The sequence below is a fragment of the Mobula birostris genome, chromosome 28, assembly GCF_030028105.1.
Source record: "Mobula birostris isolate sMobBir1 chromosome 28, sMobBir1.hap1, whole genome shotgun sequence".
NCBI classification, from domain to species: domain Eukaryota; kingdom Metazoa; phylum Chordata; class Chondrichthyes; order Myliobatiformes; family Myliobatidae; genus Mobula; species Mobula birostris.
Window position 1 is genome coordinate 32291552 of NC_092397.1, and position 25823 is coordinate 32317374.

A 25823-nucleotide genomic window follows, 5' to 3' on the forward strand; every position below is an offset into this window, starting at 1 on the left:
TCCATTTGGTGAGATGCGGGTGCTGTTTCACATTGTTGGGCAGGAGGTGAAAAGATTGGCGCAGACCCACAGCTTTATTCTCTGGGACAGGATTGTGGCAGAGGACTGCACCGAACGGAATGCATTATCTACGGAAATAGAAGATAGGAATCTGTGGCATTCATTGCTGAGGAAGCCAAGTAATTTGTATATTAAAAACGGACGGCTCTGGTGGTAAAGTTACTGGGTCTATTTAAAGCGGACGTAGGTAAGTTCTTAAATATTAAGAGTGTCACACATTATGGAAAGACGGCAGGAGAATAGGGTTGGGAGGGATAATAAATCAGCCACGATCGAATGGAGGAGCAGACTCCATGGGCCCAGTCACATAACACTGCTCCTGTGTCTGATGCTGTTATTGACTGATAGCATTGATTCTGAGATACTGTATTCATGCGGATCATTGTGTCCAATTGTTCAAAGAAGATTTAAACAAATTTATCAACTGCAGTAGTGAAACTGAATTAACATTACTTCGAGGTAAACTGTGCACTAAACCTCTGCACTATACCAGGAACTGACAGTTATAGATTGAACCCCACGCTCTCAGTTAGTGCCAGAGATTGATGGATACAGAATGAAGCCCACACTCTCACACTGTAACAGAGACTGACAGGTACAGAATGAACCCCACACCCTCACACTGTACCAGAGACTGACAGGTACAGAATGAACCCCACACACTCACACTGTACCAGAGACTGACAGGTACAGAATGAACCCCACACTCTAACACTGTACCAGACAGTGAGAGGTACAGAGTGAAGCCCACACTCTCACATTGTACCAGAGACTGACTGATACAGAATGAACCCCACACTCTCACACTGTACCAGAGACTGACAGGTACAGAATGAACCCCCAGTCTCATTTGCACCAGAGACTGACAGGTACAGAATGAACCTCCAGTCTCACCTACACCAGAGATTGACAGGTACGAAATGAAACCCACACTCTTACACTGTACAGAGACTAATGTGTACAAATGTTTTTGACCTGCCTGTTTTGTGAAACATACTCAAATTTACTGATAAACCCTGCACCATGCCTACTTGTTACCTCTTGAATAAATCCACGCATCACGTGATCGTGACTCGTCTCTGCCTTTCTAAAATGAGATTACACTGTACCTGTGTCCTCTCAAACTGAATGCGAACATTGTATTTACCTCCTTACTCCCAACTCAAGCTGCAAGTCAGCATTTGGGGAATCCTGCACAAGGACACCTAACTTCATTTGTACCTAATGTCTGAATTTTCTCCTTATTGAAAAATCAGTTGACAAGAAAACAATTTATTTGTAAAATAATGCTTAATAATGGACTCCAACATTATGTTAAACACTGAAATCAGGCCATATGGTTGTTGCCCCCTTCCATTCTTCGAAAGGTGGAGAGACAGTTTCAATTTTCCACTTTCCGGAAACATTTCTGAATCTAGTGATTCTTGAAAAGATGCACCATCTGTTCAGCTACCTCTTTCATATCTCTGCAATGAAGTCCATCCGGCACAGATGATTCCGCTTCCCAAGCGCGTCAGCCTGTTCAGTTATGGGAGGCGACGGGACGACACAAAGTGACTGGGGCGCCGAGGCGAGGAATAGGTGGATACGCGGGACAAAATTGTTCAAAAGACTGGGGAATGTATCGCCCCATGATTAACTCGGTTGTGTGATACAGATACAGATACGGTGTCTCTGGCCATGGAGAACAACGACTTGCTCCTTCTTTCTGCAGAAAGTGACATCAATAGCCAGCGGTGGAATGAGAATGATGTGCTTACATATTTTGACAGTTTTGAGGATTTCGCCCTCTTCGATAGACTGGGACACGAGTGTGCACCTTGATAGACCAGGGACGAGGGACGCATGATGCTTTAATCATGCAAAGAATGCAAACAACACTTAAAGGGAAAATTAGGAGAGGAAAGGAAAGTATAAGTTTGCTTTGGCAGACAACTGGAAGGAGAATCCCAAGGGATTCTACAGATATATTAAGAGCAAAAGGATAGCGAGGAAACAACATTGGCCTTCACGATGGTCAGCGTGGTCATCTGTAAATGGAACCAAAGGAGATTAGGGAGAACTTAAAAGAATATTGTTTTACTTTAATTTTCTCAGGAAACGGACGCACGATCTATATAACTAAGGTAAAACATTAGTGAGGTTATGGGCAATACTCTGATTGCAAAAGAGGGGGCAAATTGGGGTGTAAATACTTCATGACCTCGTAAGGTATCCCTTTGTCCTTGTTGAAGGTTAGTGCAGAAATAGCAGGGGCGATTCTCATTTTGGTCTGGCACATAAATACCTCTGCAAACCAGGGATTGTTTGCTGGACTGTTCCGCTCCCTTCCTGCCTGAAACCGTCGCCTGCATCCTCGTCAGTATCCCCATCAAGTTCAACCGCTGGAGTGAGAGTGGAGCATTGCCACGCCAAGGGAAGAAACTATCTATCGTTGAGTTCGGAACTGTCTCTTTTTGTCCCCGTGTTTAGTGTCCGTGTTCTGTGTCCGTGCTCCCTTTCTGCTGCCGTACCTAGATACAATATGTGACAAAAGCTTCTCTTTCATACTATTCATAGACATCATATCATTACACAGTTCCTTGAGAGAGAACAAGGTAAATCAATAATAAAATGCAGAATAAAGTGCAACAGCGACAGAGAAAGCACAGTGCGGGTAAACAATAAGGTGGAGTGTCATAACGGGGTAGATTGTGAGGTCAAGCGTCCACCTTTTTTCACAAGGAAACCATTCAATAGACAGAACAGCGAGATTGAAATTATCCTTCAGAATGTGGTATGTGTTTCCTTTTTCGTGATCATTCTGCTGGAGTCTAATTGGTTTCCTTCCACAAAAATTATCATGGTGTTTAAGAAGAGAACTGAACAAGGATTAAGTATGATCGCACTGGATGGTGCAGCAGACTCGGCGCCGAATGACTGTGGCCATCAGACATTATCTGTGTCGCACTGCTCAATTGTGATATGCAGGAAGGTTTGGACCTGAACACTTCTGCATTTTAAGTGGGGATGTAGCTCAGTGGAAGAGCGCATGCTTTGCATGTATGAGGTCCCGGGTTCAATCCCCGGCATCTCCACGCTGGTGAGCATTGAATTTTGAACATTGAAAAACTCAAACCCAATCGTCAGGTTTGCAGTCAGCACAATGATGCGTTGAGTCTCAACGTGGACAAGACTAAAGAGATGATTCATTAGGCCAGGGGACCGTTCATTACTGCAAATAAACGGCTCCTCAAGAGAGAGAGAGAGGACCACCAAACCTGCGCTCTGAACGCCACAAAGAACAGCAAGAAAGCGCACCGGTGTGTCCACTTCCTGGCTTCAGTGAGACCTCCCCAACCCCTCTTCAATCTGTTTTTATTTCACAGGAGCATCATTGAGAGAGCTCTAACCAGTTGGTAAACCGTCTGGTACGAGAATCGCAAGACATCCGACGGCAGGACTCTACAGAGGGGAGAGAGGACTGCTGACAGCAGCTCACTTTCACATTCAGACCCAGTGATTTGCGGACTATTGAAAACTGATCGAATTCTGACCTTCATTCGATCATATGGACAGATTGGGAGGTGAACGAGACTCGGGATTGGACAAAATAAATCCCGGAGTGTGGGTGTATTCTCCGCTGCACCTCAGACTGCGGTCGCTGCTCGTTATGTCGGAGACTGACCGAAATAGCATCCACAAATGGAGGAGAAATTCAGCGGGCCAGGCGGCATCTCGCACGAAACATCGACTGTTTACTGCTCCCCAGAGATGCTGTCTGACCTGGTGATTTGCTCCGGCATTCTGTGCTTGGGATTTCCAGCACCTGTGTTGAAAGCCTAAATAACAGCCCGCTGACAGAGAGAAGGAAGGCAAGGAGACACAGAGGGAGATAACCAGCGTGTCTGACTGCAGGGCCGTAGGAATAGGGCCAGAATGATAATGAAAATCAGATCCGTTGCTGAAATGTCGGGGACGAGATATCCGGCTGGGTCGGAGCACAGAGACCGGATAATAACCGGATGGGGCAGGAAGTGATGAACAGGGAAAAGAGGACGGGGAGGAAGGTAAAAGCGTGAGAGAGACACGAGAGAAATTAGACAGGGAAAATAATCCAACAAACAAAACAATAGATAATCGGGGGAAAGCGTCAAAATTTACAAATAGAAAGACAGGAGAAGAACAGAGATATTTACCTATCAGCAGTATAGCGCAGCGGGAATATGCAGAGGCCGACACATCGAAACCACCGTCTGCTATTCTTCAACAGATTTTTTTTTTACCGCAAATCGCCGTCACGTCACCTGTGTACAGAACACACATTTAACTTAAAAAGAAAAACTTGTACTTCTAACTGAAATTTCCGTCCACTCACTTCATCACTTTCTGAGATTTGTTGAGAACTTCGAGGGTAAAACGACAATTGCTGTTGTGCTCAGCGTTTGTCCAACACATCCGGTTCTCCGCTGCATGAAGCTGTGTCTGGTATTGAACAGATTGAACAGAAAATACTGGAAACACTCATCACCTCAAGAAACATTTGTGAGTGATGAAACGGGATTACGCTTTCTGATCTTGACACTTAATTAGAAATGATGAGAGAAGAAGATAGTTTTCTGTGTCAAAGAAGGTGAGACGATGTGTGGGAAGTGAAACGGGGGACATCTCTGATAGGGCGACCCCAATATACGATGACGGTAAGACAAATAGGGAAGAGAAAAACTGGTCTAAAATGGCAGAAGAACGACGGGCAGAAATGTCATTTCATAGAGAAGGAAGTGATGTGGCTGAGTGATTCCAGACCGAGGCGTTTATGTGACAAGTGCTGAAAAACAGGTACAACTCACGGCGATCGCCGGGAATCGAACCCGGGTGAGCTGCTTGAAAGGCAGCTGTGCTCATCCCTATACCACTGTCGCTCCATGTTGCGGGAGTTTCGAGTAGCGAAGCGGCTCCCATGCGCCATGTGATTCCACCAGATCCCGAGCTGCTCTCTGTCGGATCAATCCTCACTCTGCAGCAGGTTTTATTCCTGCAAATGGCGCCGGCCTCACGCATCAGCAAATGGGAAAGAAAATTCTGATTGTTCATGTTCTTTAGAAAAGCCGATGAATATGTAAGTATGAGTTGAGTTTAGGAATAAATAAAATAACCACCAACAACCACATTGCTGGGATTATACTGTAATTCTCTCCATAGCTGGTAAAATTCTGAGGAGCAGATCTGCTGGCAAATCACACAGAAATGTCATTTTGTAGATAGGATTACAGCAATCAGACATTTCAACTTCTCCAAAATTAACCAGATCATTTTTTAGGCAAGATAAGAAATGGAATTTTTGAAGTGCATCTGGAAGAGTATTTTCGTTCCTGTCCATCGATAGTCCTATCAAACTAGGTTAGGAAATTCACTCTGTAAATACGGTAATCAAAACTGGCACTTCATTGTCTCTGCATAAACAACAACGTAACTGTGTCGACACCGGGCCAACAACTTAGAACAGGAATTCTGCTGTTCCCGCTATACCAATACTCACTCAGACTAATTTTCTCATCTATATCACCAAACTAGGGCATCTCAGTTAGCCAAGTGATCCATCCTTTCTTCTCTCAGTCACCGACTTGGGAGTTCTTCCTTGCGATGGTGGGTTTCTAGAAAGAGTTATTGCTGCTAGCACATTCGAAGTTTCCACTTTTATATTCATATTTTCCAGTTCAGTTATCCCATTCCAGTGTCATTGACTGTAGGCCATCTGATTGGTTTGAATTCTCCTGTTTGTTGACTCTGCTCCAGGTCAGCAACCATTAATTGCCCTCTTCCCAGCAAGCGTCAATCAATAATTTATGGCTCTTTGTTCCCTTCAGGAACCAGTTTGTGTCATGGTCCGCTCCGTGAAGTCTGCATTCCGGTTCACAGTCCAGTCCGTGGACTCAGGACTCCCGGTCTTCCAAATGTCCCTTGTTTTGATTGAGTTAATCATAGGCACCTGTTTCCCATCTTGTGGCTTGGAATATAAGTAGCCTTGGGGTTGAGTGCGGGCTGCTGGTTTGTCTTGTCATGATCCCCTGGGAGCAACCTGCCTGTGGAAGGCTCGAGCGGCCACTTCCCATCTTAAGGTCGCGTTGGAGAACCATCTCTTCATGGAGGCTTGCTGTCGGTAGTCGGAGCTGTCTTTGCGGTATGGATTCGGCTGTTTCCAGGGCCAGCTGAGTGGCTGCCAGCCACTCCGAGCTATGTACGGATCCGGTTGTTTCTGTAGTCAGCTGAGGTTGCTAGCCGAACTGCGACTCGGAGCAACCCCGATGCAGAGGTGGCACTTTCTGTAGTTCTTTGGTGTTTATTTCTTCTTGTCCTTGCCTCCGTGGGGGTAAGTCAAGCCGTTTCTTCCGTTGCCTGCGGGGAGATCTGTCTTGTCTTGTCCACGCCTCCGTGGGGTAAGTCAGGCAGTTCTGCCGTTGCCCTGCATGGGGTCCTGTCTTGTCTTGCCTTGTCTTTGCCTCTGTTGGGTAAGTCCGGCCGTTCTGCCGTTACCCGACAGATGGACGTGTCCCACCTTGGTGTGCAGATGAAGTTGAGTTCTGGCTTGTCTAAGGATAAGTCCTGGCTCTCTGTCTATGTACTGTCCTGTCTCATGTTTGTGTCGTGTTAAAGATGAGTCCCGGCTTTTCGAAGTATAAATCCCGGCTCTATGTTTATGTACAGTTCGCAGTCTGTCTCCGAGTTTCAGCCTTCGAGTTATCAGCCTCTGCAGGCCTCAAGAACCAAGAGCCAAGACCCCAGCCTGCAGGCTTCAAGAGCCAAGTCCAAGACCCCAGCCTCAAGCCCCAAGACTCTAGACCCCAGCCACGTCCTGTCCTGTAGTTATGTCCTGTCCTTGCCTGGTTCTAGGGCCCGAGCCCTAGTCCAGACTCAGGTTCTGGCTCTTTGTCCAGTCTCTGGCTCGGAGCCCAAGGCTAGGCTCCTAGTGCTTAGTTCCTTGTCCGGGTTCCCTGTCTTGTCTATGTCCTAACCCAAGTCTGTGTTCTCGTTCGTGCTCGTTTGCATCCTGTCACGTTCCTGCCCTAGTCAAGTCCTGTTCCTTGTACTTCAGTGTCTGTGTCTTCCTGTTGGGTCCACCATCTACGCCAACCGCCCCCCTCCCCCCGCCATTGTGACAGTTTCAATCACTCCAGGCAGGGATTGACCCCAACATTCACACATTTGCATGTTATATTATATCAAAAACACTTCACAATAACTTCTAATTTGGAAAAGATTTCTTAACCCGCAATTTACCTGAAGCAACGTTGTGTTTACTTTTAAAACAACCAAAATTTTCATCTCATAAAATGGAAGATGTAAAACGGTTCCACAAAATTACATGTTCACTTCCAAGTACATGGCTGGTACAAAGACACTTGTTCTGTCTGCTTCCACTGTCCTTGAGCCATTCGAGTTCTATGTTATGTTACATATTTGAAATCTTCCGTGGCCAACATCTCCTCCTTTTTCATCCACGGAAAATTGTGGGGATCACATTACTCATTGTCTCAGTGAATATAGCACAAAAGGAACAGCAGAATTCATGACTATATCAAAAAATACCGATAAGGATTTAAAAATAATGTCATAACAAAAGCGTGAAGAAACATGATAACGTAACTAATTTCATACCATATATCAAGGAATTTAACAGGAATTAATAATTTTAAAATAGAACATAGCTATAAGAAATTAAACGATCAACAAAAAAAATTTAGAATGGCATGTGCTTTTCAAACACTGAACTTATTAAAATTAGCCTTTAAAAAAAAAAACAACAACACCGGGGGAAATACCTTGTGTAACCATCAGAACAAAGAGCAAAGCAATAATAACATGGGAAGTAAAACATACCCATTTAAACCTCAGTTCCAAACTTAATTCCAAAAGGGATGGATTCTGCAAAACGTCATTAGCTAAACCCACATAATATTTAATAGTCTTGGATAACAGAGCCCATAGTTTAATAACTTTTTTAAAACATTAAAAACCAAAAAGAATTGCAACTTGGAGTTCCCTTCTTGTCAGATACGCTTGAAGTATCAATGCGATGAGTATTATTCTCCACACCAAGCAAATACCAACATACATTAGCCTCATTTCCTTTACACACTTCGTCCTACATGCAACCTTCAGTGGAGCCTTCGACCATTCTGAGGCCACTCATTAGCAGAATTCAAACACCAATCGCTTCTGAACAGCAGCGTGCTTTAATTACTACTGTGTGTTTAATCCATTGATGGATTATCTACCTTGGCTTGTTCACAACAGCTGTCCAGACTGCAGTCAAGTTAGAGGCAACTTAAAAACAACGTAGTCCAAAAAATTACACAACACCCAGTGCTGAATTGTTTATTCCCCAGTAGGCTCCACCAAACAGATATCTCGGAGGCATTTCACGCATTCATCAACTTGATTTTCCATCTATATGCTTTTTTGAAATACTCCCTCTGACGTAATCTGACCTTTCTTACATTTTTTTTCTGTCTCCCGCTGTAAATTGTAGACCAGATCCGTGGCTACAATCCGAAAACCTATAAAATACTCCCATCAGGGTCGTCTTAGCAGAGGAGTTTCTTAATCCCCTACGAGGATTCTACATCTTCCGATCCTGCTCTGCTCTGACTGAGATTCCATCCAATTCAGTGACTGATTTCCTGGTGAAAGGTCATTGAGCTGAACGTGAATTCGGTTTCTTTGTTCACAGCCGCTAACAGATCTGCTGAATATTTCCAGCAATCCCCGCTAGTTCAGGATCAACCCTGTTTATCTGACTCCGGGATTTGAATCCAGCTGTGAAGAACTTGTAGTCGTGGCCGAGTGGTTAAGGCGATGGACTAGAAATCCATTGGGGTTTCCCCGCGCAGGTTCGAATCCTGCCGACTACGTGTTTATATCGGTTTTCACGCCTTGATTCCTCTCACGGATGCAGATTGTAAAAAGCCAGTCGAAACACAGATCTGTGTTCGCCGCCTCCAAAACCAAGAAGTGCCCATGTGTTCCGCTTTTATTCAGGTGGGCTCTGCGACGCAATCCATCAGCGTGTTCGGCACTGTATCCGAAATGCTGGTGGTTCCAGTCTATTCAGGGACGCTGTTGATCCTCTGGCCTTCGCTGTACGCTCCGTGTGTTCCTAATACAGTCATTAAAAACCCACATATAGAGAACAGAACACTACCAGGACCTGTCTTGCTTACATTCATGTTGACATAAACTTAATATATTGTACATGGACGATCAAACCAACAGAAACTCTTACAGGGCACCGATGTATTTCATGTTTAAATTGATGTTATCGCCTCTTGAACCAGAAGGATCAATCCACTGAACTTCACTCACTGTTTCCACAACTCACTTTCAAACTAGACATTTCGTCCTAGAGACATTTTTGCTTTGTTGTTATTATTATTACTTTCTCAGCTCACGCTAGCCTGAAGTACGGGGGTGCTGAAGCACACTCATTCTTCAATAACTCCGGACTTCGGGCCATTCTACTGGTGTATAGTATAGTGGTTTTCAGCAGATTTACAGAAATATTGCTTTGCTGGCCTAACTGTTTAATGCTATTGTGTAGTGACTTTGAGATGATAGTTGTTGATATTACCATTAGGACAATATATACCCTGCTCATGCTCGATCGTCTTTCAGTTTCTTCTTTCAATTCAGCATAGTTCTGGTGCTTTTCACTTGTTAATTGGTGTACGTTATGTGTGTTTGCAATGGCTATATCGATTATGTACGTTGTTATTGCCTTTTAATCCAGTAATATTATATATGCAGACGGTTATTATGGATTGTCCTGTAATGGATCAGTCATAAAATAATTGTACGACTCTGACCCTAATCTAGAACAGGTTTGTACTTATAAAAGACACCATACCTTACTATGAGTTTGCATTTTAAAGCATGATTTTGGTGAATGATGTTTGCCAATTGACTGTCCCTGTGTAAGTAATCAGATTGAGTTAAACTGCTGCTCCATCCTGTAATGTGTTGGATTGTTTCTGGTGTCTCTTGTCATTTTCTGCAATTATCGACTTTAATTTGTTAGGCTTTTATTATGGATTTGTAACATTTGTGTTAAACACCTGGCCCTGTAATGCCACAACGAACCCCTCTGTTTCTGGGAAGAGGTCTCCAATTCTGACCCGAGCGTTCCACGTCTCCTTCACACCCTGTCTGCTCAGATCATGGGGATGTTTTCCATGGAGGGTTGCTGCTCCATTAGTTAACTTTATTTAATTATTATTTTACGTTTTTGTATTTTCGCAGTCTGTCATGTTTTCTGCATTGATTGTCCGTCTTGTGTGTACTCTTTCATTGATTATATTTTGTTTCTTTGCACTTACTGTGAATCCTCTCGAGAATATGCATCTAATGGTAGCATATTTGTGCTTTGACACTGAATTTACTTTGAACTCTGAAATGTTCTGCGCTGCTACACAGGACCCGGACCCTCGGTTCCCTCCAGTGGCCGGTCGCTGGTACTGCCTCACGGATCTCACTGCGACTCTCCTGGTCGTTTTGTGAACCCAGGAGCAGGGACGTTTCGTTTCTTGTTCACATCAACGTGCAAGTTAAATAAAGCGGCGACTTGCTGCTCCACTGCGAAGTTCACGGGTCGGTCAGATTAGTACAAAGGGAAACAGATAATGTTTCAGGCGGAGCCCCATTCGTCACCACTGGGAAAGAGAAAATAAATTATTTTTCAGTTTCAGATAAAGTGGGCGAATGTGATCAGGCAGAAGAAAAGCCGCGGATCTGGTGAGACCAAGTGAGTGACTGTGACTGTTATCATCGGGACTTTTGTTTCTGTTATATGAACAACAAAACTGTGGGGAATGCCCAGGACAGCAGTCTATGGCAATGAAAGGAGGGGGGAGGAAGGAATCAAAAACCAGGTGGGCGGCGATCAATGATGGGTATTTTTTGGCACAAGAATCAGAGTAACGCATACAAAACACTGGGGCATCTCAGCAGGTCAGTCAGCATCTATGGAGAGGAATAAAAAATCATGTTCCTTCATCAGTACTGGAAAGGAAGTGGGAAGAAGCCAGAATAAGAAAGTCGGGGAAGAGAAGGGGTTCACGCTACAAAGTGATAGGTGAAGCCAGGTGAGGAAGGAGGGTAGATATGATGAGGAAAGGGGAGTATTGAAAACTGGGAGGTGTCAGGTGAGGAAGGAGGGTGGATATGTTGGGGAAAGGGGAGATTGAAAACTGGGAGGTGACAGGTGAAGGAGGGTAGATATGATGGGGAAAGGGGAGATTGAAAACTGGGAGGTGACAGGTGAGGAAGGAGGGTAGATATGCTGGGGAAAGGGGAGATTGAAAACTGGGAGGTGACAGGTGAGGAAGGAGGGTAGATATGATGGGGAAAGGGGAGATTGAAAACTGGGAGGTGACAGGTGAGGAAGGAGGGTAAATATGTTGGGGAAAGGGGAGATTGAAAACTGGGAGGTGACAGGTGAGGAAGGAGGGTAGATATGATGGGGGAAGGGGAGATTGAAAACTGGAGGTGACAGGTGAGGAAGGAGGGTAGATATGATGGGGAAAGGGGAGATTGAAAACTAGGAGGTGATAGGTTGAGCCAGTTGAGAACAAGATGTAGATATGTTGGGGACAGTGCAGTATGGAAAACTGGGGGCCATAGGAGAAGCCAGGTTAAGATGGAAGTTAGATATGCTGGGTAAAGGGGAATATTTGTGAGGCTGGGCGGTGATTGGTGGAAAAGGAAACGAGATGAAAGGCAGAAATCAGTTTGGAGGGGCGGGTTGACTAGAGAGAGGCGGTAAACATGCGGGGAAAGGAAGACGCAAGAGGGAATCCGGAATAGAAAATTAAAGCAAAGAGGAGAATGGAGAGATTAGCGGGTTAGAGAAATCGATGTACATTCTATCAGATTGAGGGTTACCCAGACGGAATATGAAGTGTTGCTCCTCCAACCCGAGCGTGGCTTCATCGTGTCAGTAGAGGAATCCATGGACCAACATGTCAGAATGGGAATGGGCAGCGGAATTAAAATGGTTAACCATTGGGAAATCCTACTCGTTGCGGACGCAGCAAAGTTGTTCGACAAAATGTTTCCCCAAACTATCTTGCGTCTTGCAGTTGTAGATGAGGCCGTATTGGGAGCACCCAATACAGTATATGGCCCAGAGAAACTCACAGCTGAAGTGTTTCCTCACCTGGAAGGACTGTTTGGGACTCTGAATGTTGTGAGGGAGGAGGTGAACGGGCAGGCGCAGCACTTCTTCCGTTTGGATAAATGCCAGAAGGGAAATCAGTGGGAGTGTGTAGTCGTGGCTGAATTGTTTCGCAATGCTCCGGAATCCATTGGGATTTCCTCGAGCAGTTTCGAGTTCTGACTACGGTGTACTTCCAGCATTTTCTGTTTGACTCTCTGATGCAAACCAGTCATGTAGATTGTGAAAAACCGGGTCCAGCCCAGCAGCGATTGTCGGTCACGTTCTACAACACCGAATTGAACCATTTATTCCTACTTTCCACAAAAGTTGTCTCTGCGGCGCACCGGTGAGCGCGTCCGGCTGTTAACCGACAGGCTGGCGGCCAGTGATCCAGCAGATTTGTTTCTGTTGTTTTTCATTGGCAGCTGGGAAACGCTGCGCTGAAGGGAGGCCGGGGCTCCCTACTGCGGCCGCGATGGGAATTTAAACTGTTATATTTTAGACACATGTACCGAGATACAGTGAAAACCTTCTCGGTCATACTGTCCATGGAGATGAAATCATTACACAGTGCATTGAGATCGCACAAGGTAAAGCAACAACAGAGTGCAGAATAAAGTGTAACAGCGACAGGGAAAGCACAGTGCAGGTAAATAATAAGGTGCAACATCATAACGAAGTGGCTTGTGAGGACAAACGTACACCTTATCGTACTGAGAAACGATGCAGTAAATCAAACAGTGGGATTGAAACTATCCGTGAGCCTGTGATACGTTCTTTCAGGCTTTTGTGCTTTCTGCCCGATGGAAAGAGGATACAAACAGTCGCTTTTCAGGTAGGTAGGAAGTTTAAAAATACAAGAGTAAACCTCGGACGATGGCTTAATAAGCTTTTTGCGTCTGCCATTTTATGTTGATACCAGCAGTATGTTAGAAATTCCGGATGTCACCTGGACCAGATGAACTACACCGCGGGTTTATGAAAGAAGTGGGTGACGATATCACGGAAGCGTTAATAGTGATTATTCAGGAATGACTGGATTCTGCAATGGTTCAGACGACAGGAAAATTGCAAAAATAATTTTAAGTTTACAAAAGACAAGATATTACGGACCGGTTGGCATGGATTTTATGTTGGGAAAATGCTGTAGTCCATTCGTAAGGATGTGCTTTCAGGCTTCTGATAAAATAGTCCGGCCAACATGGTTTTCTTAAAGAGAAATCTGGCCACACAGATCTGTTGGAATTCTTTGGAGAAATAGCAGACGACATAGAGAAAGGAGAGCTCATGGTATTGCAGGAAAGATACGAGAATCGAAAATATATTGGCGACTGGTGGGAGGTAAAGTCTGGAAATAAATATGCATTTTCAGGCGTTTGTCGGTAACTAGGTGTCTTCTGGAGGGGTCTCTGCCTTGTACCTTATCTGTCAATGATCTGGATGGCTTTGTATGTGATAGAAAATTAGATGGAGGGGCTGGTAATATTGATGAGGCAGGAAGTCTGCAGAAGGTCTTGGAGAATGGGCAACTAAGTGGAAGCTCGGATACAGAGTACGATAATGTATGGTCAGGCACATTGAGAGAAAGACTATTTCCCAAATGGGGACAAATTCAGAAATCAGACGTGCAAATGTACTGGGGAGTTCTCGTGCAGGATTCCCTAAAGGATAAGTTGCGGGTTGAGTTGGTGGTAAGAAAGACAAATACAATTTTAGCATTCATTCCGCCAGGACTAGCATCGAAAAGCAAGGTTATAATGAAAATGAATTGTAAGACATTGATCAGATTCATTTGGAGCATTGTAGACAATTGTGGGCCCATTTCTGATAAAGGATGCGCTGGCATTGGAGTGGCCCCAGGGGAGTCTCACAAGAATGATCCTGGAATGAAATGGTGAAGATGCAAGGAGCATTTGACGGCTCTGAGCCTCTACTCATTGGAATTCAGATAAATGAGGGAGCATCTCATGGAAACCTATCAAATATTGAGCGGCCTGGATAGAGTGGATGTGGAGAGGATGTCAGTTCAGATTCTCTGACCCTCAGCGTTGATGTTGAGCCCAATCGACCCGGGACATGGTGATGGGATCCCATGAAAAATGTCCTTCTGCCTCACTATCTGTGTGGTAGCAGTTGTCATGGCCGAGTGATTAGGCGATACACCAGAAGTTTGAGGTTTCACTGCGCAAGTTCCACTGCGGGAGAGGCGGGTCCTCTCAGAGTAATCCGTGTCCACGTAATTTCAAATTTCTTCATTCCTTCTACCAAAGTGTTATTTGTTTCACCGTCTCGTGATGAAACTATGGAATAAGGAAATTAAAGCCCTTTATTCCATTGCGCTTCAAGGGTCTTGTTATGAATACAGGGCGTTCATTGGAAATTCCATCGGGTGAGTCACTCTTGACATTCGAGAGATCATCTACCGCCAACATGGACTAAACTGCCTTCCTGTGGAGCCGCACATCTTCAGAATTCCGAATTTCAGAGTTCACTGAGTGTGTGAAGAAATTAGATTGTTCTGGAGACTATCGGCGATCAATGCCTGAGGTGTCCTGACTGGACAAATCTAGTGTCACTTTGCCGCACCCACTCGGTCATTTAAGGTATCCTTCCTCAGGTAGGGTCCCCTGACTACCGGCAAGCGAGCGGGGTTGTCTGGATCTCCCTTTCTCAAAGGGCGATAGAGGCAGTTTCTATTAATGAGTAATGATTCAACTATTCAAAACATATTTATTTTCAGATTTGCCTTCATCCAGGCAGCCACAAAACAAGAAACTCGAATAACCCAATTAAAAAAAAAACTAAAAACCACTGCGCAGAGAAAGGAAAACAAAAACGTCATGCAAACAAGAGAAGCAAGCTAACAGCGTCTGGAAACAGACTGGGTAACAGATCTGCTCCCGGAGCAGCCGGAGTAGGCCGAAATCCTCAGACCCCAGTTTTCACCTCAGCAGGACAGAAAAGCACAGCAGCCCGATCTGCTGAGATCCTTTTGATTCTGTTATTTATTCAATTACCTATACGGCACGAGATGTTAACGTCACTTCTGGATACAATAAATTAACCCACCTAGGTGTGAGTCAACACATCGTAAAGTTCAAAATACCCTGTAATAGTGTCCTCCGATAATCTCGGCTGCAACGCAGCTGGTGTCCATTGTTCGAACCATTGATGTCTGTCCCAATGAACAACCCAGAGGCAAAGAGGGAGAGCGCGGAAGAGACACAGTGGAAGAGTAACTGAATGTGTAACAGCAGGGCCACTGAAACCGGACTCATTAAATAACGTAAAACACATTCACTGCTGACATGTCGTGAACAAGGCCTCCGGAAGGGTCCGAGCACAGAGAAAATAACAGGACGGGGCAGGAGGTAGCAAGCACTGAATGACAGACGGAGTCACGGGCAGAGAGACACGCGAGGAAATAAATCACCAAACAGCAGCTCGCAAGGGGAACGATGTGACGTCAGCAAAGAATCGACAAATAAAAATGAAGGAATAGAATGGGAAGCGTCCACAACGGAGTAGCTCAGCACCACGTTCAGCCAACAGCAGAGTGGCGCAGCGGGAGCGCACTGGGCCCATGGTCGTCCATTCGGTAGAAACCAGCTACGACTTATCAAGTTTACCGCGGATTCGAGAATTGAAAACTTTGGACACTCTGTAAACTAACTGGAGAGTTGAATGCATGGGATGTTCGCAAGGATTTTGCCAGAGATGGAGAGTTCCGGTATAAACCGAGGCTGGATAGACTGCGGGCGTTTCCATGGAGCGCTGGTGATGGCGGAGGTCTTTGTAGGTCATATCAAATAAACGGGGGCCTTTCAGAATAGTAGGAAACTGTCCTGACGTGTGTAAACCGAGACAGCATGAGATGAAGAACTTCATGCAGATGGCGGCTGGAAACTGGAACCCATGCCTGAGTGGCTAGTGAAGGCACGTATTCTAACAGTATTAGAGAATTGACTGGACGAGCACCTGAATCATCAAGGCACTGAGGGCAATAGCTGATAAATAAGATTTTTTTCTGGTGAGATTGGTACTTGACTCTCAGCATCGACGTGGCGGGCCGAAAGGCCTGTTTCAGGGTTGAATGATTCTGTGATTCTATATTACATTTGTTAATCGCATTAAAGGGTTTAATTTAATCGTGTATTGGAGAGAGGGATCGCTCAGGATATAAATAGACAGAGTGGTGAGTGGACTGAGAACACTCAGTGTGAACACATCACCCGACATGTTTTGGTGTGTCCTAGTTTGTTGTGAGAATCTGGTTTATAGTGACAGCAGGAAGCTGCACTGGTCGGTTCATCGGGAAAATGTGAAAGACAGGAAATCCGCCCTTGATCCACTGGACAGTCCAGTGTGAGTAATAATTTTACACTCTCTCTTCGATTTAAATAATTTGGGGAATTCGTACCCGGGTTGGCAGGTTAGGCCCATTCGGACTGTAGAAGTCCGCACGGATCGGGTTCTATGAGACGTTTACATCTGATAGATTCGATGAAAGAATATTAAAAGTCGATTAACTACGATCATCGGAAATGGAACCTGCGTCAATTGCCTGGAAGACAGATATGTTCACCATTATATCACCATCGTTCCATCATTCTGCAGGAGACTCGTGTCCTGAACTGTCTCCAGTGGTTTATGACTGTGGCTCGCACTGCTTTCTGAATCTGGTCACTCTGATGCAGTTCCTGTTATGTCAAGTTGTGGTCGTCATCCTCCCACAGACCGGAGGTAAGTGGGTAAAATCCCTTCCAAACTCGAAGAACTGTACGTCGTTTCCTGCCTGTCGCATTACAAAACCGGAATAATATATGTTCGGATACCACGACCAATTCCTCGTTAGTATAGTGGTTAGTATCCCCGCCTGTCACGCGGGAGACCGGGGTTCAATTCCCCGACGGGGAGATACAAATTTTACTGCATTCTTCGAGCTCAATACTGTCTTAAAAAGACAAATAAGAGGACAAAGTATTCGGTGTTGAAGCGATCAGTCCATTGGACATTGGGGAGGTGAAATAGTTCGGGCTCTTGTGAGCTGATCCGCCTCTTCAGGTCAGTGAATGCCGAATCAGCCTCGGAACCCCAACAAAAAGGTCTGGTAGGCGAGGTAAGTCGGTAAGGAGCGCCGCCACTCGACTGTAATCCCTGATAAAACGGCGATAACAGTTTGCAAACCACCAAAACGCCTGAAGTTGATTGCGAGTCGTGGGTCTGGGCCATTCTTCCAACGCCCGGATCTTATCAGGAGCTGCCCTCACCTGCCCGCTCTCGATGATGTAGCCCAGGAGATGACCAAAGGGACGTGGAACTCACATTTCTTGGCCTCCACAAATAACTTGCTCTCCCACAGTCTCTGGAGGACTAGACGGATAAGGTGAACGTGTTTCTGGGGGCTGCTAGAAAATATGAAGATGTCATCTAGTTAGAAGAACACGAAGCGTTTAATGAAGTCCCGCAGCACATCACTGATTAGGGCTTGAAAAACGGCGGGGCATTGGTGTGGCCAAATGCCATGACCAAGTATTCGATGTGGCTCAGACGTGTATTAAAGGCCGTCCTCTACTCGGCTCCCTCCCTCATCCTGACTAGATGGTAGGCGCGACGAAGGTCCAACTTCGAGGAGATGGTGGCTGCATGAAATGGTTCAAATGTCGAGTTAATCAGGAATAGTGGGTACTTTAACTTTTATATTGTTCAGGCCTCGGTAATCAATACAGGCACGAACCGGCCCATCCTTCTCTACAAAGAAGAAACCGGCGCCTACCGGCGAGGATAAAGGTCGTATAATTTCCTCCGCGAGGGATGCACTAATATATTTCTCCATGGCCTCTCTCCCCAGTCGGGATAAGCTATAAAGACGACTGGTAGGTAACGAGGCCCTGGCCAGCAGGAAGATAGTGCAATCATACGGGCGGTGCGGGGGCAGGGAAAGAGCCCGTTGTTTGCTGAATACCTGTCCCAGGTTATGCTATTCTGCGGGGACTCCGGACAAGTCGAGTGGTTCCAGTACAGGCGGGGTGTATTGTAATTAGCGGAACTGGGAAAGATTGAAAATCAGACAAGGGGATTAAGGCCCATTTGAGGAGGTAATAGCAAGATGGGGAATAGCCAGATGGGACTATGGCAATGGGTTAAACTTCAACTGCCACTTTTCAGCCCTGTTTTGCATCCTATCGATGTCCCGATTTAAACTTTGACAGCCCTCCACACTATCCAAATGTCCCCAACAATGTCAGCAAATTTAGTAACGTATCCCTCCAATTTCTCATCCAAGTCAGTGATAAAAATCACGATGAGAAGTGGTCCCTGAAAAGAACTGAGGCAGATCGCTGGTCACTGATCTCCAATCTGAATATGACCCGTCTACAACAATTTTTTGCTATCTGTGGGCAAGCCAATTCTGGGTCAACAAAGCAATGTCTCCTTGCATCCTACGTCTCCTTGCTTTCTTAGTTAGCCTTCCATGGAGTACCTTATCAAATGCCTTGCTGAAATCCATACAATTGCCAAGGTCGTTTTGCATAGTGAATAGTACCTGTGCTGTCTCCTCTGGTTCCGCACACACTTTTCCACTGTCACGTTTCATTGATCCTATTTTCTCACATCTTATCCTCTCGCCCTTCACAGACCTGTCGATTGCCTTAGGGTCTTCCTTAAACTGCTCGCCAAGGCCTTTTCATGGCCCCTTCTGGCTCTCCTAATTTCATTTCTCAAGCTCCTTCCTGCTAGCCTTATCATTTTATATATCTCTATCAATACCTAGTTTTTTGAACATTTGGTAAGCCTTTGTTTTCTTGACTATATTTTCATCATGTGTACACCATGGTTCCTGTACCGTAGCATCTCTTCTCTGCCTCATTGGCACCTATCTATGCAGAAAGCCACGCAAATATCCACTGAACATTTGCCACATTTCTGCCATGCATTTCCCTGAGAACTCTGTTCCTTCCAAGTCTCTGCCTGATAGCTTCATATTTCCCTCTTACTCCAGTTAAATGCTTTTGTTACTTGTCTGTTCCTATTCCTCTCCAATGCTATGGTAAAGAAGATAAAATTGTAATCACTGCCTCAAAAATGCACTCCCACTGTCATGGTCCGGATCGGGGTCCATTTAAAATTACTTTGTTTATGTTACGATCCGGACCGTTGACTCCCTGTTTCCCTTTGGTTCCCTGTTTTCCCGTATCCCTCGGGCTTGGTGATTGGAGGCAATTTACTCTCGGCTGAACCGGCAGTTTATGGTCTCCGGCTTTCAGCCGTTCGGCGCGACAGCGTTTGGAACGTCAGCAAAGGTACTGCGAGCCCATGTCATCTGGCCGGAGCAAGCCTAGTCTCCTCCCGGAGCAAGTGCCAGCAAGCCGCCTTCCCTTGTCAGTACGGGTCAGTCAAAGTTAACCCGCTGTGGTGAGTCATGAGCTCGCCGCGGCTTGGAGCGGGCTTGAGCCCCGTTATAGTTCTGTCCATTGTTGTGTGGTCTCCGTATCCATGTCGTACGTCTAAAAGCGATCCCGGCCTTGTACCAAGGAATACTGGGTCACTGTGTAAAGAAGGGCCCCGACTCCGTCATGTGTCTACGGAGGATTCCCGGCTCAGTGTTTTATGTCCTGTGTCTGAGTCTGTCCCGTGAATAAGAAAGAATTCCTGGCTCCGGAGGCCCCAAATCCCCGAGTCCTGGCCCTGGCGGCTCCAAGTCCCCGAGTCCTGGCCCTGGCGGTCCGTGATTCCGACTCCTAGCCCAGACCCTTATTCCCAGCCTTGTCTCAGGCCTGAGTCCTTGTCCAGTGCACTATTCCTGCTTCTGCTTTGCACCGAACAATAAACTTAATATAAGTTAACCCCACATGATGTGTTTGAGTCTTGCAGTTTGGTCCACCCTTGCTCATAGCACAGCCCACTGAGATACCTGACACCTGACCAGGTTCATTTACCAACAGCAGATCAAGTGCAGCCACTCCTCTTGTAGGCTTATCTATATATTGTGACAGGTAACCTTCCTGAACACACTTAAACTCTACCCCATCTTAACACCTAGCACCAGGGATATGCCAATCAATATTGGGCAAATTAAAATCTCCCACCACGTCAACCATTATTTGTTACACCTTTCCAGAATTTGTCTCCCTATCTGCTCCTCGATGTCCCTGTTACTATTGGATGATCTACATATTTAAAAAAAAACACTCAGTAGAGTTATTAACCCCTTCCTGTTCCTATTGTCCACCCACGGAGACTCAGTAGACAAGCCCTCCATCACTTCCTCCTTTTCTGCAGCCGTGATGCTGTCTCTGATCAGCAGTGCCTCCATCCGATCTCTTTTGCCTCCCTGCCTGTCCTTTCTGAAACATCTGAAGCCTGGCAGTCTAAGAACTTAAGACAATAAGACCGTAAGATATAAAATCGTAAGCATTGTTATTCGGTACATCGAGTCTGCTCTGCCATTCAATCATGGGCTGATCCAATTCTTCCGGTCATGCCCACTCCTCTGCTTTCATCCTACACCCTTTGATGCCCTGGCTAATCAAGAGCTTATCTATATCTGCCTTGAATACACCCACTGACTTGACATCCACAGCCGCTAGAGGCAACAAATTCCACAGACGTACCACCCTCTGACTAAAGGTATCTCAGTTCTTAAAGGACACCTTCAATCCCGAAGTCGTGCCCTCTTGCCCTATAATCGACTATTATGGAAAATTGGAAAATAACTTTGCCATATCTAATGTTTTCAGGCCTGTTAACATTCAAAATGTTTCTATAAGATCCCACGTACCACCTCCCCCTCTTCTGAACTCCGGGGAATACAGCTCAAGCGCTTCCAGACGTTGCTCATACGGTAACCCTTTCATTCCTGGAATAATTTTCGTGAATCTTCTCTGAACCCTTTCGAATGTCAATATATTATTTCTCAAATAAGGAGCACAAAACTGCTAATAATACCCCAATTCTGGTCTCACGAGTGCCTTATAGATCCTCACCATCACATCTCTGCTCTTGTATTCCATACCTCTGGAAATGAATGGCAACATTGCATTCGCGTTCTTCACAACCGATTTAACCTGGAGGTTAACCTTTAGGTCATTCAGCACAAGGACTCCCAAGTCCCTTTGCATCTCTGCATTTTGAATTCTTTACCGATCTAAATAATAGTCTGCCAGTTTATTTCTTCAAGTGCATGACCATACACTTTCCAACATTTTCCTTCATTTGCCACGATTTTGTCCATTCCCCTAACCTACCCAAGTCTCTCTGGAGGCTCTCTGTTTCCTCAACGTTACCCGTTCCTCCACCTCTTTTTGTATCATCGGCAAATTTAGCCACAAATCCATTTATTCCGTAGTATAAATCATTGAATTACATCGTAAAAAGCAGTGGTCCCATCACCGACCCCGGTGAAATTCCAATGGTAACCAACAGCGAACCAGAATAGGATCCCTTTATTCTCATTCTCTGTTTTATGCCGACCAGCCAATGCTACGCCCAATCAAGTAACTTCCCTATAGTTCCATGGGCTCTTAGCTTGCTAAGCGCTTCATGTGCGGCACCTTATTAAAGGCCTTTTGGAAACCCAAGTGACCACGTCTACTACATCCCCGTTGTCCACCCTGCTTATAATTTCTTCAACGGATTACAGTACGTTTGTCAGTCAGGATGTCCCTTTCAGGAAACCATACTGGCTTTGTCCTACCTTGCGATGTCGCTCCAGGTATTCCGTAAAATCATTCCTAACAATAGATTCCAACAGCTTCCCAAGCACTGATGTCAGGATAACAGGTCTATAGATTCCTTCCTGATGACTCTCTGCCTTTTTAAATAGCTGAGTAACATTTGCAATTGTCCAGTCATCTCATACAATGCCAGAATCAATCGATTCTTGTATGATCATCGTTAATGCCTCTGCAATCTCTCCAGCAACTTCCTTCAGAACCCGAGGGTGCATCTGATCAGGTCCAGGAGATTCATCCACCCTCAGACATTAAATCTCCTGAGTACCTTTCTCTGTCGTAATTTTCACAGCAAAATTTCACTTCACTGACACTCTTGAATGTCCGGTACACTTCCACTGTGAAGACTTATGCAAAATAAACATTCAGTTTCTCTGCCATCTCTGCATCTGTCATTACAGTATCTCCAGCGTCATTTTGTATTCGTCCTATATTTACCCTCGACTCTCTTTTACCCTTTATATTCCTAAAAAATGCTTTTAGTATCTTCCTTTTTATTCGTCACCAGCTGCCTCGCGTTATTCCTTTTCCTTCCGAATGACCTCCTTAGTTTCCCTTAGCAAGTTTTCAAAAGCTCCCAATCCTCTACCTTCACGTCAGCTCTGGCTTCCTTGTATGCCGTCCTTTTACTTTGGCTTTGATTTCACTTGTCAGCCACGGTAGTGTCCGTCTTCCAACTGAAAATTCCTCCTTATTTGGAATATATCACTTCAAGCAGCATTGCTGCCCCTGAGCCGTACAAGTGTCTGTAATGGACACAACATCATAGCTCCAAGTACTGATCCACGATCTAAGCTCACTAGATTTGTTCAAGATACTCCTTGCATTAAAATACACATCTCGAAACATCGGTCTCAGCGCATCCCTTCTGTATCACCTACCTATCCTCTCTCTCACACAGCTTACAAGCTTTCTGTTTGAATGTGTGCGACGATTGGAAAGCGGACCTAACAGCAGGACACGGACACGGACACGTAAGTAGCATTACCGGAAGTGTGTTTTTTATTAATAGTTGCCAGGACAAAATGGAAGAGTGGATTCGATGCTTACATGGACACGGAGCTGGGACTCGGAACCTGTTCAGGGAGCTGCGACAAGAAACTTGAACACGGAGCCATGACTAGAAACTTGGACACGGAACCGGGACTTGGAGTCGGATTTGGACCCGGAGCCTGGACTTGGACTTGGACTGGAACACAGATACTGGACCTGGACTTGCACTGGATCACAGAGCATGGACTTGCAATTGGACTGGAACACGGATGCTGGACTTGGACGTGGACTGGAACACGGATCCTGGACTTGGACGTGGACTGGAACACGGATCCTGGACTTGGACGTGGACTGGAACACGGATCCTGGACTTGGACGTGGACTGGAACACGGATCCTGGACTTGGACGTGGACTGGAACACGGATCCTGGACTTGGACGTGGACTGGAACACGGATCCTGGACTTGGACGTGGACTGGAACACGGATCCTGGACTTGGACGTGGACTGGAACACGGATCCTGGACTTGGACGTGGACTGGAACACGGATCCTGGACTTGGACGTGGACTGGAACACGGATCCTGGACTTGGACGTGGACTGGAACACGGATCCTGGACTTGGACGTGGACTGGAACACGGATCCTGGACTTGGACGTGGACTGGAACACGGATCCTGGACTTGGACGTGGACTGGAACACGGATCCTGGACTTGGACGTGGACTGGAACACGGATCCTGGACTTGGACGTGGACTGGAACACGGATCCTGGACTTGGACGTGGACTGGAACACGGATCCTGGACTTGGACGTGGACTGGAACACGGATCCTGGACTTGGACGTGGACTGGAACACGGATCCTGGACTTGGACGTGGACTGGAACACGGATCCTGGACTTGGACGTGGACTGGAACACGGATCCTGGACTTGGACGTGGACTGGAACACGGATCCTGGACTTGGACGTGGACTGGAACACGGATCCTGGACTTGGACGTGGACTGGAACACGGATCCTGGACTTGGACGTGGACTGGAACACGGATCCTGGACTTGGACGTGGACTGGAACACGGATCCTGGACTTGGACGTGGACTGGACCACGGATCCTGGACTTGGACGTGGACTGGACCACGGATCCTGGACTTGGACGTGGACTGGACCACGGATCCTGGACTTGGACGTGGACTGGACCACGGATCCTGGACTTGGACGTGGACTGGACCACGGATCCTGGACTTGGACGTGGACTGGACCACGGATCCTGGACTTGGACGTGGACTGGAACACGGATCCTGGACTTGGACGTGGACTGGAACACGGATCCTGGACTTGGACGTGGACTGGACCACGGATCCTGGACTTGGACGTGGACTGGACCACGGATCCTGGACTTGGACGTGGACTGGACCACGGATCCTGGACTTGGACGTGGACTGGACCACGGATCCTGGACTTGGACGTGGACTGGACCACGGATCCTGGACTTGGACGTGGACTGGACCACGGATCCTGGACTTGGACGTGGACTGGACCACGGATCCTGGACTTGGACGTGGACTGGACCACGGATCCTGGACTTGGACGTGGACTGGACCACGGATCCTGGACTTGGACGTGGACTGGACCACGGATCCTGGACTTGGACGTGGACTGGACCACGGATCCTGGACTTGGACGTGGACTGGACCACGGATCCTGGACTTGGACGTGGACTGGACCACGGATCCTGGACTTGGACGTGGACTGGACCACGGATCCTGGACTTGGACGTGGACTGGACCACGGATCCTGGACTTGGACGTGGACTGGACCACGGATCCTGGACTTGGACGTGGACTGGACCACGGATCCTGGACTTGGACGTGGACTGGACCACGGATCCTGGACTTGGACGTGGACTGGACCACGGATCCTGGACTTGGCCGTGGACTGGACCACGGATCCTGGACTTGGCCGTGGACTGGACCACGGATCCTGGACTTGGCCGTGGACTGGACCACGGATCCTGGACTTGGCCGTGGACTGGACCACGGATCCTGGACTTGGCCGTGGACTGGACCACGGATCCTGGACTTGGCCGTGGACTGGACCACGGATCCTGGACTTGGCCGTGGACTGGACCACGGATCCTGGACTTGGCCGTGGACTGGACCACGGATCCTGGACTTGGCCGTGGACTGGACCACGGATCCTGGACTTGGCCGTGGACTGGACCACGGATCCTGGACTTGGCCGTGGACTGGACCACGGATCCTGGACTTGGCCGTGGACTGGACCACGGATCCTGGACTTGGCCGTGGACTGGACCACGGATCCTGGACTTGGCCGTGGACTGGACCACGGATCCTGGACTTGGCCGTGGACTGGACCACGGATCCTGGACTTGGCCGTGGACTGGACCACGGATCCTGGACTTGGCCGTGGACTGGACCACGGATCCTGGACTTGGCCGTGGACTGGACCACGGATCCTGGACTTGGCCGTGGACTGGACCACGGATCCTGGACTTGGACGTGGACTGGAACACGGAGCCTGGACTTGGACTTGGACAGCGAAGAGATAGAATACCCAACTCGAAGTAGCCGCAAATGGCCGGACCTCCTCAGCTAGATACGAGAAGCCGAAACCAAAGAACAACAGACAGTTCTAGTCTGGGCACGGAGTAGCTTATGAAGCGGCAAACGGCCGGCAGTCACTCAGCTGGACACGAAGAGAGAGAATTCCCTACTCGGAGCAAAGGCAAACGGCTGGACCCACCTGGCTGGAAACGATTCAGCAAAACCAAACGATGACTGTCCATTTGTATCTTGGTTCGTTAGCAAATCTCGGAGGAACGTGAAAAC

The 25823-nt window shown here is 46.8% G+C and overlaps 3 non-coding genes across 3 annotated transcripts; all 3 read left to right on the forward strand.

The window, feature by feature from the left end:
* The first annotated feature begins 3065 nt into the window (after positions 1–3065).
* trnaa-ugc (transfer RNA alanine (anticodon UGC)) lies at positions 3066–3137 on the forward strand. The gene has a single exon. It is a non-coding gene; the product is annotated as a tRNA-Ala (tRNA).
* Positions 3138–8869: 5732 nt separating this feature from the next.
* Positions 8870–8951, forward strand: trnas-aga (transfer RNA serine (anticodon AGA)). Its single transcript has one exon. It is a non-coding gene; the product is annotated as a tRNA-Ser (tRNA).
* Positions 8952–17095: 8144 nt separating this feature from the next.
* trnad-guc (transfer RNA aspartic acid (anticodon GUC)) lies at positions 17096–17167 on the forward strand. The gene has a single exon. It is a non-coding gene; the product is annotated as a tRNA-Asp (tRNA).
* The last annotated feature ends 8656 nt before the right edge of the window (positions 17168–25823 follow it).